Source organism: Heterodontus francisci, unplaced genomic scaffold (genome assembly GCF_036365525.1).
Source record: "Heterodontus francisci isolate sHetFra1 unplaced genomic scaffold, sHetFra1.hap1 HAP1_SCAFFOLD_43, whole genome shotgun sequence".
Classification (NCBI taxonomy): domain Eukaryota; kingdom Metazoa; phylum Chordata; class Chondrichthyes; order Heterodontiformes; family Heterodontidae; genus Heterodontus; species Heterodontus francisci.
The window spans coordinates 20,508,037-20,523,110 of NW_027141852.1; the positions used below are offsets into that span (position 1 = coordinate 20,508,037).

The following is a 15,074-nucleotide window of genomic DNA, read 5'->3' on the forward strand; positions in this document are numbered from 1 at the left end:
TGAAGCTTCCCGAAACCGCGTCTATAAATGAATAAGAATTGGGGACTGGGCAGGGAGCGTCTCTAAATGAATAAAATTTGGGTACTGGTCAGGGAGCGTCTGTAAATGGATAAGAATTGGGGACTGGGCAGGGAGCGTCTATAATTGAATAAGAGTTGGAGACTGGGCAGGAAGCGTTTCTAAATGAATAAGATTTGGGGACTGGGCAGGGAGCGTCGATAAATGCTTAAGAATTGGGGACTGGTTCGGGAGCGTTTTTTTATTCGTTCGTGGGATGTGGGCGTCGCTGGCTCGATCTCAGCTCGAGTAATGTGTCCAGTTCTGGGCACCAGGCTTTAGAAAGGACATCAAAGCTTCTGATACAGTTAAGAGGAGATTTACTAGAATGATCCCAGAGATGCGGGGTGTCAGTTCTCTGGACAGGCTGGTGAAGCTGGGATTGTTCTCCTCAGAGTAGAGAATGTTAAGGGAAGATTTAATAGAGATGTTCAGAATCATGAAGGATTTTCATAGGGTAGAGAGGGAGAAACTGTTTCCACTGTCCTGGGGGTCAGGAACCAGAGGACACAGATTTAAAATAATTGGCCAAAAATGTCAAGGGGAGGTGAGGAGAGATCTTTTTACCCAGTAACTGATTCGGATTTGGAATGAATTGTCTGACAGGGTGGTGGAAACAGATTCAATTATAACTTTCACAAAGGAATTGGACAAATATTTCAAAGTGAAATTCTCCAGGATTATGGGGAAATAGGCAGGGGGTTGGACTAATTGCATCTTTTTGTCAGAGAGTCAGCAGAGGCACAATGGGGCCGAATGGCCTCCTTCTGTGCTGTATGATTCTATGAACATAAGAACGAGGAGCCGGAGTCGGCAAGTCAGCCACTCGAGCCTGCTCTGCCATTCAATACAATCATGGCTGATCTCATCACGGCAGTTCTTGTTTCTTGCCAGTAGATGTCACTTCACTCCAATGCAGTGAAGTTTACAAATCTGAGAGAGAAACAACAGGAAAGAATTGTTCCCATGATAGTGAATGTGTTGGATTTAGAAATACTAGGAGTGGAGACGAGTTATTACTTGTCTGCTCGATCCCCATAGCCCAGTAAAATTATTTCCTTCAAGTGCCCATTCAAATTCCTTTTGTAATTCTCGATTGTCTCCATTTCCACCGCCCTCGTGGGCAGCGAGTTACAGATCATCACCAATCAGTGTAAAAAAAGTTCTTGCGCACATTCCCCCTGTACTTCCTGTCCAAAACCTTCAATCTGTGTCCCCTAGTCCTTGTACCAATAGTTAACGGGAACAATGTTTCCTTGCCAACTTATTTAAAACTGTCATAGCCGAAAACATATCTATCAATTCTCCCCTCACTCTTCTTTGATACAGGCAGAACAACCCTAGCTTTTCCAACCTAACCTTGTAACTAAAATCCTCCATCCCTGGATCCATTCTGGTGAATTTCCTCTGCATCCTCTCAAGGACGCTCACATTCTTTCTTAAGTGTGGTAAGCAAAACTGGAAGCAACACTCCAACTGGGGCCGAACCAGAGCTTTATAATGGTTCAGCATAACTTCCCTGCTTTGTACTCAATTCCTCTATTTATAAAGCCCAAGATCCCATATGCTTTGCTAACCACACTCGCAATATGTCTTGCCACCTTCAAAGATTGATGCACATGAACCCCAAGTCCCTCTATTCCAGCACACACTTTAGAACTGTGCCATTAAGTAAATATTGCCTCTCCCTATTCCTTATGCCAAAATACATCACCTCACACTTGTCACTATTAAATTCCATCTGCCACCTGTCTGCCCATTCTGCTAGCCTATCATTGTCCTGTTGCAGGCAGTTCATATCATCCTCACTGTTTGCCACTCCTCCAAGTTTGTTGTCATCGGGATATTTTGAGATTCTACTCTGTATTCCAAGATCCAAGTCATTTATCTTTAGCAAAAAAAGCAGTGGTTCCAGCACTGACTCTTGGGAAACACCACGGTCGACTATCCTCCAGTCTGACAAAGAATCATTTCATAAGACTCGCTGTTTTCTGTCCTTAAACCAATTTTCTATCCAATTGGACACTGACCCTCCTATACCACGAACCTCAATTTTGTAAAGCCCCCTTTTATGTGGTACCTTGTCAAACGCTTCCTGAAAATCCATAGAAACAACATCCACTGCATTCCCTTCATCAACCTGCTCTGTTAGTTCATCAAAAAATGCAGTTAGATTAGTCAAGCATGAACTCCCATTTATAAATCCATGCTCACTCTCCTTAATTAACTCAAACCTCTCCAAGTGACTGTTGATTTTTTCCCCTGATTATTCTTTCTAAAACCTTACCCACCGCTGCTGTTAATCTAACTAGCCTGTAGTTAGCCGGACTGTCCTTACACCCTTTCTTGAATGAGGGCGTCGCATTTGCCACTGTTTACTCCTGGCACCTCCCCCGTATCCAGGGAAGATTGGAAGATTATGGCAAACTCTTCCATTATCTGCATCCGCATTTCCTTTCGCAACCTGGGATGCCAGCCATCCAGACCAGGTGATTTATCTACCCGAAGCACAGCCAGCCTTTTTAGTACCTCCCTCTCTCAATTTGTACCCTCTCCATTGACTCTACTCTCTTCACTTCGACTGATATTTTGTCAAATTCCACTTCCTTAGTGATCACTGAGACAAAGTACTCATTAAGTAGATTAACATTGCCCTGCACCTCGAAGCTTATATTATCCTTTTTGTCCCTAATAGGCCCGACTCAACCTCTTACTACCCACTTATCATTTACATGCTGCTCGAAGATTTTTGGGTTTCCTTTCATGTTGACTGCCAGTCTATTCTCATAGAAATAGAGAGTAAGCAAATATAGAAGATATAAGTATTTCCCATCCTTGATGAGGTGGAATTTTTTATGTTGTGGGTAGTACTGTCTTGGCCCACGAGTGTGGTGGAAGCAGAGACAATTAATGATTTGAAAAGGAAATTGGATGAATACTTGAAGGAAAGAAACTTGCAGGAGGAAAGGGATCGAGCTGGTGAGTGGAGCTGACTAGATTGATCCGGGGAGAGCCAGCATGGACATGATAGGCCAAATGACCACCTTCTGTGCTGTAAATGACTCTGTGTTGTTTCTCAAATTCAATCCACTGGTGCTTGGCAAATAATTTCAAAGTAAATTGTGCAACCGGAAAATCAGAACCAAGGCAAGGGACGCATAAGGAAGCGAAATTGCTGAAACCCGGGATTGAACCAGGGACCGTTAGATTTTCAGTCTAATGCTCTCCCAACTGAGATATTTCAGCCGTACATTAACAGTGGTTTGGTGTCCTTGTTTTGGAAGAAAATACATACATTCAAGTTTTCCAAAAAGTTGAAGAACACAACATTTGAGTAATATTCCCCATTGCTTTCTCAGTGCTGATGGATTGTGAAGCGGGAGACAGCCAGAAGTGCCACTGAGCCACACAGACCCCGAGCTGAGAATGAAATGAGATCAAATTCAATCTTTCATAGTGAGATGCTGCTGAGAGGGAAGAGTCCTGAATCAAAGCGAGACTTGCTCATTTCAAACACTCCCTGTACTCTCTGCTCATGAAGCCTTAAAAAAGGGAAAAACAGAATGGCACTCAAACTCACAACCCTGCCATTAAAAGTCTCATATTCGACTGACAGAACTGTCACTTCTACTCGGTCTGTTATTGGATGGATGCAACTCCAACGCAGGGGTGGCATTCCACTCCTCCCATGGGTCCACATGTCAGACTGAGTTCCATGTTGTAGACTCAAGCAAAGGAAATCTGCTCAGTTCCAAAACTATCAGCGAATTGAAGCTGATTACGATCAACATCATCAGAGGTCAGAACTACCTGGTGAACGAAGACACTCTGAAGAAGGATCCACAATTATTCAAAGGCATCGACAAAGTGAAAAACAAGAAAAACAAGAAAATCAGTAAGCAAGATGCTGGAGAGAGTTCAGAATCACAGAATCATAGAAAGTTGAGCGCACAGAAAGAGGCCACTTGGCCCATCATGTCTGTGGCGTCTGAAAAATGATCCACCTGTTCTAATCCCACCTTCCAGCATTTGGTCCTTTGACCTGCAGATTACGGCACTTGAGGTGATTATCCAGACTCCTTTTGGATGAGTTGAGGGTTTCTGTCTCAACCACCCTTTCAGGCAGTGAGTTCCACTCCCACACCATCCTCTGGGTGAAAAGGTTTTTCCTCGTCTCCCCTCTAATTTTTCTACCAATCACTTTAAATCTATGCCCCCTCGTCACTGACCTCTCTGCTAAGGTGAATAGACCTTGCACTTCCACTCTATTTAGACCGCTCAAAATGTTGTACATTTCAATCAGATCTCCTCTCAGCCTTCTCTGTTCCAAGGAGAACAGCCCCAGCCTATCCAGTCTTTCCTCAGAGCTGCATTTTTCCAGTCCTGGCAACATCCTTGTAAATCTCCTCTGTACCTTCTCTCGTGCAATTGCATCCTTTCTGTAATGAGGTGTCCAGAACTGCACACAGAACTCAAGTTGTAGCCTAACCAATGAGTTATACAGTTGCAGTATAAGCTCGCTGCTCTTGTATTCTATACCTCGGCTAACAAAGGAAAGGATTCCATCTGCCTTCTTAACCACCTTATCGACCTGTCCTGCCATCTTCAGGGATCTGTGGACATTCAATCCAAGGTCTCTCACTTCCTCTATACTTCTCAGTATCGTGTATTCTGTTGCCTTGTTTGACCTCCCCAAATGCATCGCCTCACACTTCTCCAGGTTGAATTCCATTTGCCACTTTCCTGCCCACTTGACCAAACCATCAATATCTTCCTTCAGCCTACAGCTATCCTCCTCATTATCTACCTCATGGCCAATCATTGTGTCATCTGCAAAGCTCTTGATCATGCCCCCTACTTCCAAATCGCTAATATGTACCACAAAAAGCAGGGGACCTGGTACTGAGCCCTGCAGAACACCACTGGAATCAGCCCTTCGTTCGCTAAAACACCCGTCAACAATTACCCTTTGTTTCCTGCCACTGAGCTAATTTTGTATCCACCTTACTGCATTTCCCTGTATCCCATAGGTTTTTATTTTTTTAACCAGTCTGCCATGTGGGACCTTGTCAAATGCCTTGCTAACATCCATGTGGGACACGTCAGTTGCACTACCCTCATTTATCTTCCTTGTTACTTCTTCAAAAAATTCCATCAAGTTGGTCAAACAAGATCTTCGCTTAAAAATCCATGCTGACTATCCTTGATTAACCTGTGCTTTTCGAACTGACAGTTTATTCTGTCTCTCACAATAGGTTCCAGTTATTGGGCCATGACTGAGGTTAGTCTGACTGGCCTGTAATTACTCGGTCTTTCCTTCGCTCCCTTTTTCAACAGAGGTTCAACCTCTTTTGTAGCAGACTATTGTAAATTTCACAATTCGCATGGGAAAAAGTATTAAATACTTCACTTACAAGTTCTAATGTTACTGGCGAAATGAGGGCTTATGTGTGATTTGAACCCAGGACCTCACACAAATACACAGCAGGAATTCTGCTCCTTTACCAAAAAGCCATCTCCTTTATAGAGATGTAAATATGCAATATTGGAAGAGTGGAGGACTTGGGACCAAAACAGTGACTTTGACTTTTCTGCCTGTCTTCCAAATTCTGCAAGGTTCCATGCAGACAATTAATGAACTGTCAGGGTGTTACTTTATTCCATTCTTCTTCTTCTTATTCTTCTTCTTAGGCAGTCCCTCGGGAACTAGAATGATTTTCTTCCACTTCAGGGTTCTGGGTCCAGTGACTAGATGTCTACTTAAATCGCAGAGAAATTAAACACTTTTCAATTTGTCTCACGACATAAATAGCAACATTTGCAGATATTTCACAGCTGTATGATTGGATGCTTCTAACGTTGTTACACTCAGTACACATGGTACTTTCATGTTGCAATAAATATTATAATATCTATTCAGGTAACTGTCATCCCACAGCTCCAAAATTTCACTGGTTCAACATTCTCATCAAACACTAAAGCATTCCACAAAGCAAGGCTCACAAATTCAACACCAGTTTCTCTTTTGGAGTCTCTCTGGTGTAATCTGATCTCTGATAGATTACTGGTGATCACCCTCCACATGAGCAGTCGTCCTAATCCCATGTACCTGTCCTGTTCCCACCTCCCTTTCCTGTATACACAACAGAATTCCATACTGCTGATATATGCTGGTAAACACTTTCCTTGTTGTATGAAACTGTGATTACAGTGGAAATCCGCAAGAGAGGAAGCTATTGTTGGCACCTTTAACTCTGCAGCCAGTGACCAGAAGAATTTTCACTCCTGAACGAGGACTGTTTCAATTTCCTTTTGGAAGATCACATCATCACATGAAGGAAGTGAAGTGCTTTTGTATCACAGTGACCACAGAGGAGTTTTAAAACAAACTATTAAATTATGAATTCATATTTTATTTTGAATGCTACATTGGAGGTTAATTTCACAGACAGTCCTGCAGTTTATGATTTGTGTGAAATCAGTGAGATTGTGAGTTGGGTCGACCCCTCCCGATCAGAGTCACCAGGACAAAGGGAGTGTTTAGTCATCGACATCTTGCTCAGTTCAGCATTTTGGTGGCTGGCTCTTGAACTCACACCGTCTCCTGACAGTGACAGGAGTAAACAAGTTATCGCTGAGGATTTCAAGTGCTATTTAAAGATTATTCACCTTTTACTGTTCACTTACTGCTGGAGGTTTGAAGAGGACATTTGAAACACGTTGGGAGACTTTCTGGGAAACTTTGTCAAGACTTCACCAACACTCTGTCAGCATTTACTCGGGAAATACTCTGAGGATTTCACCTATAAAGAGTAAGTGCTGTGTTACTCCACCTTATTGGAAACTTTACAGGAATCAGCAGGAGAAAGGGAGCGTTTGGTCATTGACATCTTGCTCGGTCCGCGGGAGAAATGGGAGGAGGACACGAGGCCAGGCTGAGCAGCACCAGCCGCGGCAGGAGAGAAGGACAGGAGAGACAGGAGAGGGAGGTGGACTCCTTCTCCTCTGTAAGTACAGGACATTCCTCCTCCTTTGGACCTCCTCCATCAGGACCTCCAGTACTGTACCTGTGAACCTGTGCCTTCGTTCCCTCAGTCCCTGAGTGATCCTGAAACATGCTGCTGTGTGTCAGGCAGCACACTTCACACCTTCAGTGGAAATGTGTGTGTGGAATCCACTTATACTGCACCAAGAACATTGCTTCGAATCAGCACTCGAGTGATGAACTGCAGCTTTCTGTTTTCATGCCTCCAGGCAATTTCAAATTATGGTCATCAGAATGTTGTGTGAAAACCAGATTTCAAACAGGCGAGTCTTATTATCACAGCACCCGTATCCCAAAATCACCAGCTGGAATTTCCTTCCAAAAACCACCCACTTCTGGGAGCTGGTCTGGCAAGTGAAGTGGGACACGGCCCCACAGCAAAACTCCACACCAGAAGTGACCACTGGGATTTCTGCCATGATTTCCCTCTCTGAGCCTCTGTAACTCTGATCATTTTGTGACAGTGCACCCACCAGAATCAAATGACTGGGGCGACGGGGGAGAAATGGCTAAATGTGAACACACAGTGGGCTAATTCTGGATTACGGATTTACCAGGAGTTATGGCAATGATGATGAAACTGCAGTTTCTGAGCAGTCAAGGCTACGTTGTCAGAATGCCAGCTGTGGAAGCAGTAACTGTTGTCACTGTAGAAGTGACCAGAGCTCTTCGACCCTCCTCCTAATGTCTGGTTGGCAGCTACATTGATCTCCCGTTCGGCCAGTGCCCAGGGTCTTCCTCACTTCATGTGTTGCCTCCCTCATTGTGTTGGCGGTGTGAGTTCTGGACTCCTCCAATTGTCCCGTCATCTGCACCAGGAGAGAAGAGACTGTCTCCACAGCCTGTGTGTGAGACCAATGCTCATCAATCATTGATCTTTACCAGCCGAGGCCTCGGAGATATTGCTCTTGGAATCCTCAGCTGAGACCTCCTGCTTCTGTCACCCCCGGGGGGGAGACAGATTTCTCCTCAATGTTATCCCCAGTTCCTCCTGCTCACTGCTGCTCTGTGTCAGGAATACTGCCTCCCTGAATGGGTTTGAAGATTCACCAATAGTTACAATAACACAACAGAATATTTATTTAATTACAATCCATACATTTACAAATGTGTAGGTCATGTTGAAAGAATGATCAGTTTGTTGTTCTGAAGAGGAGGAGGTGGAGGAGGATCGGGGTCTGTGTCTTTAGGTTTCATTCTGGTGGGGGACAGCAGCAGTTCATTACACAGCTCGTCCACCAGGTAGCCCACCGGGCGGGTCGGACACGTTCCAGCTGCTGCAGGAGTAAAGTTGAAAAGGTCACTGCGTGTTCTCGGAGCTGCTCCTGCTCATTATTGAAGAATAACTCACAATCCATGGTATAGGAATTGATCTTTCACTGATCAATGGTTTTGTTTCTGAGAGTGAATCACAGCAGAGAGAATTCACAGCTAAATTTCAAACATCTATAAGTAGGGATTTGTGTGTCAATAGTGTGGAGACACTAAAGATCCCTTTGAATCAGACAATTATAGAGACGGAGCTGAATACATGGAAAGAAATGGAGGATGGGAACAGATGATGAACCTCTGCAAATTCAACAAGGAGGTTGTTCTGCTGCCAGAGCAATGGTGGAATATGCTGGTCCCAGTCTGCCTGGTATTGTGGAGCAGCTGGCTTCTCTCATCCTTAAGATCCAACACTGTCAGGCAGTCACTGTGACTGTCTTCCTTGGAGAACTGATAAAAGCTCCACAGGTTTCGAAGCATCTTAAACTAACTGCTGTGATAGGTATCTGAGGAAGTCCATGTAACTCCCATTGGGCTCCTCTAGATATCAATGAGGAAGCCTCGGAAGATCCAGTAAGTGGCAAGATCATCCACAGTGTTGACCTACAAGATCTGATGATCTCCTCACTCTTTCCATCCAAGTGCAACAATAAGTGAACCAGTTTGGAATGGACCTGTTGGTAGAAGAAAGATCTTCACCCTCAGATTCCACTTGGTCATGTTTCCCAACACATTGGAACATTTCCACCAGTACTTTCTCACACCTTCCCTCAAAGAGTGACTGAATTCTGCTGAGGATTGTATCGACAAAGGGTGGATTAGTGTTTGCTCTCAACTGAATCATGTTCTTCGACAGGTATGACAGCACCTCAAGCGTTAGCATCTCTTTGTTGTGCTTATTCCTCAACAGGATAATGATTGAGTCCAGCACCCCCCAAAACCATCCAGCATCTCCAACGGTCATGTTCTCCAGGCCCCTGACACACTGCAATGAGAGAAGCAAACAGCAAATACCTCAACAATCTGCTCACCAGAGTGATTGTGAGTGGTTGCGAAGAGGATGGAAGGACAGCAAGTGACAATATTAGCTTGCCCAGCGGAGACAGAAATTGATGAAGCCTGGTGGTGTTTGGAGGATCCCCCAGCTCCAAAACTTGAACAGAGACAGGGAATGAGGCCACCGTTCCCTTTCTCACCCCCTTTATCATCTCCGACTTCGGAGCACCAAACCTACATGGTTCAAGTGGTGACTGAGGTAACTGCAGCAGCCCGACAGCGTCTCTAGTTTAAATTAGCTAACTCAGCCAAGAGCAGGAATCAAACCTGAGATCCTCTGGTTCATATGGTTGAATGCCAGGTGAACGGCAGTGCCTTTACCACTAGACCATTGGGGAACTCGAGAAACTGCGTTTCTAAATTAAAAAGTGCAATTTGTTTTCAGCAGCTTAAAAAACACAGATTTAGTATATTTTCACAATTCCCTGTCTGGTTTTTACACAAATGCACTGAGTTCCCATTGAGCCTTGAGGATAGAGTGTAATTAGTCTACAAAAGCAGACAGGTCAAATGGCTCCTGATTGGGACAATCTGATTAATGTCATTTAAGAATTATAATAACTTAAATCTCTGGGAAGGAGAGGAACTTATTACACTGGGTTTTTAAAAATCTACAATATATGTGATTATGTTTGTAAACGGTTTCAAAGCAGCTGTTTACAGAAGTTAAAGGAACTCGGTTATGAATTATAGCCATCTTTTTGATGAGGCATTATTAGAGGTCATGCTAGATTAACGCTGGTGTTTTGTAGAACCACCGTTTCTCTGGCCTCAAAATTCCTCGCGTTCTGCCACAATGTTGCTCATCAACACACTTAGCCTTTAGATCATTAACTATTTACAAACATCTCCCACCCCCCAAAAAATTATATTCCCTGTGCTTGAATGGATCAGATTGTCAGACGGCTCTAATCTTGATTACCTCATGTTTTTTCATGCTTGTAGAGAAAGGGAACACATCTACAAAAGGTCAGGGATGAGTTTTGTTTGACCTGTAGGTTCTGGATTTCTTCGGTAAGTTGTATGGTCTGTTTAGTAGTGCAGTCTTCGGAAGGCAAGCCTGCTTTTGCTGCAGAGCCTCTGCTGGAAGCACAGCAGCTCAGTGAAGTGCTTGAAGACTCAATATCATCTGTCAAGCTGCTGTCTTCTAGATCTGGGGAGTAAAAAACACAATCACATGAATAAAAAGTTACTGTGCTGAGAATGTTTCAGGTTATTGAAGTGTTGTGGCTCAGTCTGGGTTCAACAAACTCCATAAGAGAAACAAGCAGTTTGCAAGAACCGGTTTCTCAATTGTATAAAAACCGTCATTCTTCAACTCAACCGAAAGCGAAACAAATGTTACATTCTGTAGAAAAAAATTATTCCCTTATTGCTCGGGCTGTCAACACAGGCCAAACCCATGCATACGAGGGAGTCAGTGTGACTGCATGGTGTCACAAGTGTTTCCACCCGGACCATTGAGGCCAGACTCCTTTTCTTAAAGATGGTCTTTTTGCATCTTCCCCATGCCCTGCACCATAATTCACTCCTCGCCAAGTGCACAAGTGACCTTACACACTACAAATTAGCAGCACTAGAACAGAACCGTGTGGGGCACTGCTCCCCACTTTCATCCCCTCGGAGAAACTGCCCTTAACTCCTACTCTCCCCTCCCTCAGAACCAGTTTTTAATCCCATTTCATCCCATTCCCCTAATTCCAAAAGTGTTAATCTTCTCCAATGGTCTCCTCTCTACTAACTTTTCCAAGGCATTCCGAATGTCCCTGTACACACGGCCACCATTATCTGTCACTTCAAAAGAACTCTATTGGGTTTTGTCGAGCACGATTTTCCTTTATGAAACCAGTGTTTCTGCTTCTAATAATTTTCTCACTTGGATATTTAGTAATTTTATCTTTAAAGATTCTAAACATTGACCTAGAAAATAAGAAATAGGAGCGGGTGTAGATAGTACGGCACCTCGAGCCTCTCCACCATCCAATAAGATCATGGTTGATCTTCTACCTCAATCCATTTCCCACCCTATCCCCATTTCCCTTGTTTCCATTCACGTCCAACACTCTACCAATCTCAGTCTTGAACATACTCACTCAACTAACATAGATGTTAAATTAACTGGGCTGCAATTATTCGGCTTAGTTCTGTCACCCTTTTCGAAGATGGATATTACATTACCTTTGAATGAACATAATAAAAGTGTCAGTGCAAAGTTGAAACCACTTCACACTGATCGAAAATGCAGTCTAAATACACCCAAAATGCAAGAGGGAACTTCAGGATTTTGACCACAAAGACTTAATAATGGATCCAGTTGATGTGAGGATTAGTGAAATAGATTCAGAAACACATTTGTGAATAAGATCTTGGGTTTTACAAAGAGGAGATGTAAAATACATACAGGTTTTCCAAATCTATTTTGAAGATCTGTTAGCTGTACCTTGAGCTCGCAGTTCTGTGTCCTCACCATGCTTATCATAACCTTGTCACTGCATGAGAGGGAGTCTCATGCAGGTGAGTTACCTCTTTTCCATTGGTTGTTTTGCCCATGCGAGACACTTCACTCAGACTACGAAGCAAACAGATAACCTATCCCCAGACATATAGCAATTCAGCCTTACAGGTTATAAACATTGGGATTCTGAGGAATGCCATCTGGCCTATTCAAGCTCATTGATTCAGAAAGAACTGCATCCCTCACTCCCACACTCTCCAACTGTTTCTTCAGTGTTGACAAGCTTTTTTATCTTCACTGCCCTATCTGGAAGTCTTTTCCACACGGCGATCACTATTTGTGTCCAGAAATTCCTGACATCAGTCCTAATTTTGCTTTCTCCCAGTTGAACCTGTGTGTCTTAGTTTGCTAAAATAACTGGCACTAGCTTTCATGTCCTAGGCTGACACTCCAATTTCACTTTCACTGAGGAGCCTCCTAGTCTGTAGATGGAGAATATTACTGCTGGGCACTTACGGGTTCAAACCCACATCATGTTGTTTTGTTGCAGCATGAACTGTTGCATTATATATAACTTTACAAACAGCATTTCAATTATTTTATCCAATCATTGTTTTTCTCCTCCTCTGGTTGTTGTGTCCTCACTGGGATTATGATCCATGGGTTCGGTCAGCCTTCTAGAACATTCTTCATGTGTGAGCTGAGAGAGCCATTGTTGACAGGCTGCTTGGAGCACATCACAAGTTCAGCTTAATCTCTCCCTTGCCTCAGGTCCATCCCTGTGTAATTGACATCAAGTCACTGAATTGCTATTAGGAGGAGGAATCCTGGCTACGTTTTCCCATTCTTAAACTAAGGACACTGAGACTAAATGTGGTACGTCAGCTCAGCACAAATCTGGGCAAATCTACCTTGGGGTTTCCGAGTTTCCATCATTCCATTGCCACGCCACATACACCCATTAAACCTTTAGGGGAGGTGGAACAACAAACAGCGGCAAAGAATTTTGATCCCGTTTCTCCAGTTGAATGTGTCCAGTGCATTTCTTTCTTTGTTTTAAAGAACATTTTTTCCTCAAGCCCAAAGAGAGTGGGAAAAGGAACTGGATTGCTCTCTCACATCATTCTGTGCAGTTCAGTTCAGTCAAAACTCTGAATGGATGTGTTCTTTGAGATTTATGTCTTCTGGGAAAGCCATTCCTCCTCCCCCTGCCCTAAATGAAGAGGGAGCCCCTCTTATCTGTGCAGGGATAGGCACTGACATGTTGATGTTGCACCATGGACATTTGACAAAATTATTGACTCAGCCATGGACATGGGGGCAATTAATCTGTATATAAATTGTATAGCCAATCTGATGCCTTCAAAACACAGTCTGATTTAAAACATATTTTCTCCCTATAAATAAAGTAGCATACAAACATCAATGGAGAGCAGCAAAATGCATTAGCTGGCAAGCAAGCAATATAGTATGTAATGCCAATGCGAATTACTTTCATTGATAGAATAAAGCTAACTACACCATGTCACGGGGCAGTAGATGGACCTTATCGATGACTTCTGTGGATTCACACTGTGTCAGGACTGCAAATTAATTCAATAAACCAAGAAACCCAAGGAGATGATTGTTATTGTGGTTATTGAGGTGAGGCAATAGAAAAATCAGCAGGAAAATGGACCATTTCTCATACTACTGATGTTCTTGTGTTCTTGTGTCTGGACAGAGTAGATAGGGAGAAACTGTTCCCATTGCTGGAAGGATCTACAACCAGAGGACACCAATTTAAGATGATTGGCTAAAGAATCAATGGCACCATGAGGAAAAACTATTTTAAGCAGCGAGTGGTTAGGATCTGGAATGCACTGCCTGAGAGTGCGGCGGAGGCAGGTTCAATCGAGGCCTTCAAAAGAGAATTGGATAATCATCTGAGGAGAAATATTTGCAGGGCAATGGAGAAAAGGCAGGGGAGTGGGACTGGGTGAGTTGCTGTTGCAGAGAGCTAGCATTGACACGATAGGCTGAATGGCCTCCTTCTGTGCTGTAACCAGTCACTGATTCTATGAGTTTATCACCTGAAAGCCCTGTTACATTTGCTCTTCCTTTCATCCATGTTAAACTCGAACATTTTTGATTTCTTGTGTTAAATACTGCTTACATGCTTATTTGCACGACTCTATTATTTATTCAGGTTGAATTGTCTTATTCAAAAAAATTATCTGTTTATTTATTTCTGTTTTATTTATTAATAACACCTAAGTACATTTATACACAAAGATACACACAAATATATTCCAAAACCACACACACAGACATACACATTTATTCATAATGAGCCCATTGATGCACCCCTGGCTACAGTAAAATAGTGGTAATATTTACTGCACTAGTAATCCAGAGGCCTGGACTAATAATCTGGTGACAGTGATTTCAAATCCCAGCAATAATCTGGTGACAGTGATTTCAAATCCCATCGCTAAACTGGTGACAGTGATTTCAAATCCCAGCAATAATCTGCTGACAGTGATTTCAAATCCCAGCAATAATCTGGTGACAGTGATTTCAAATCCCATCAGTAATCTGGTGACAGTGATTTCAAATCCCAGCAATAACCTGGTGACAGTGATTTCAAATCCCATCAGTAATCTGGTGACAGTGATTTCAAATCCCAGCAATAATCTGTTGACAGTGATTTCAAATCCCATCAGTACTCTGGTGACAGTGATTTCAAATCCCAGCAATAATCTGGTGACAGTGATTTCAAATCCCATCAGTAATCTGGTGACAGTGATTTCAAATCCCATCAATAATCTGGTGACAGTGATTTCAAATCCCATCAGTAATCTGGTGACAGTGATTTCAAATCCCATCAATAATATGGTGACAGTGATTTCAAATCCCATCACCACAGTTGCAGAATTTAAGTTCAGTTAATGAAATAAATCAACAATAAATAGCTTGTATCAGTAATGGTGACAATGAAACAACTGGAGTATTGGTTCACTAATGTTCTTAGGACAGGAAATCTGTTCTCCTCACCTGGTCTGGCCCATGTGTGACTTCAAACTCACAGCAATGTAGTTAACTCTTTACTGCTCTCTGAAATGCCCAAGCATACCGTTCATCTGTTTCAAATGAACAACTACACGAAAAACTGCAAATCCACACGGGCTGCAGCTGTTCAGGAAGCCGGTT

At 43.1% G+C, this 15,074-nt stretch overlaps 1 non-coding gene across 1 annotated transcript; it reads right to left on the reverse strand.

Annotated features, from left to right (window-relative positions):
* Positions 1-3,230: 3,230 nt before the first annotated feature.
* On the reverse strand, positions 3,231-3,303 carry trnaf-gaa (transfer RNA phenylalanine (anticodon GAA)). The gene has a single exon. It is a non-coding gene; the product is annotated as a tRNA-Phe (tRNA).
* Positions 3,304-15,074: the final 11,771 nt, after the last annotated feature.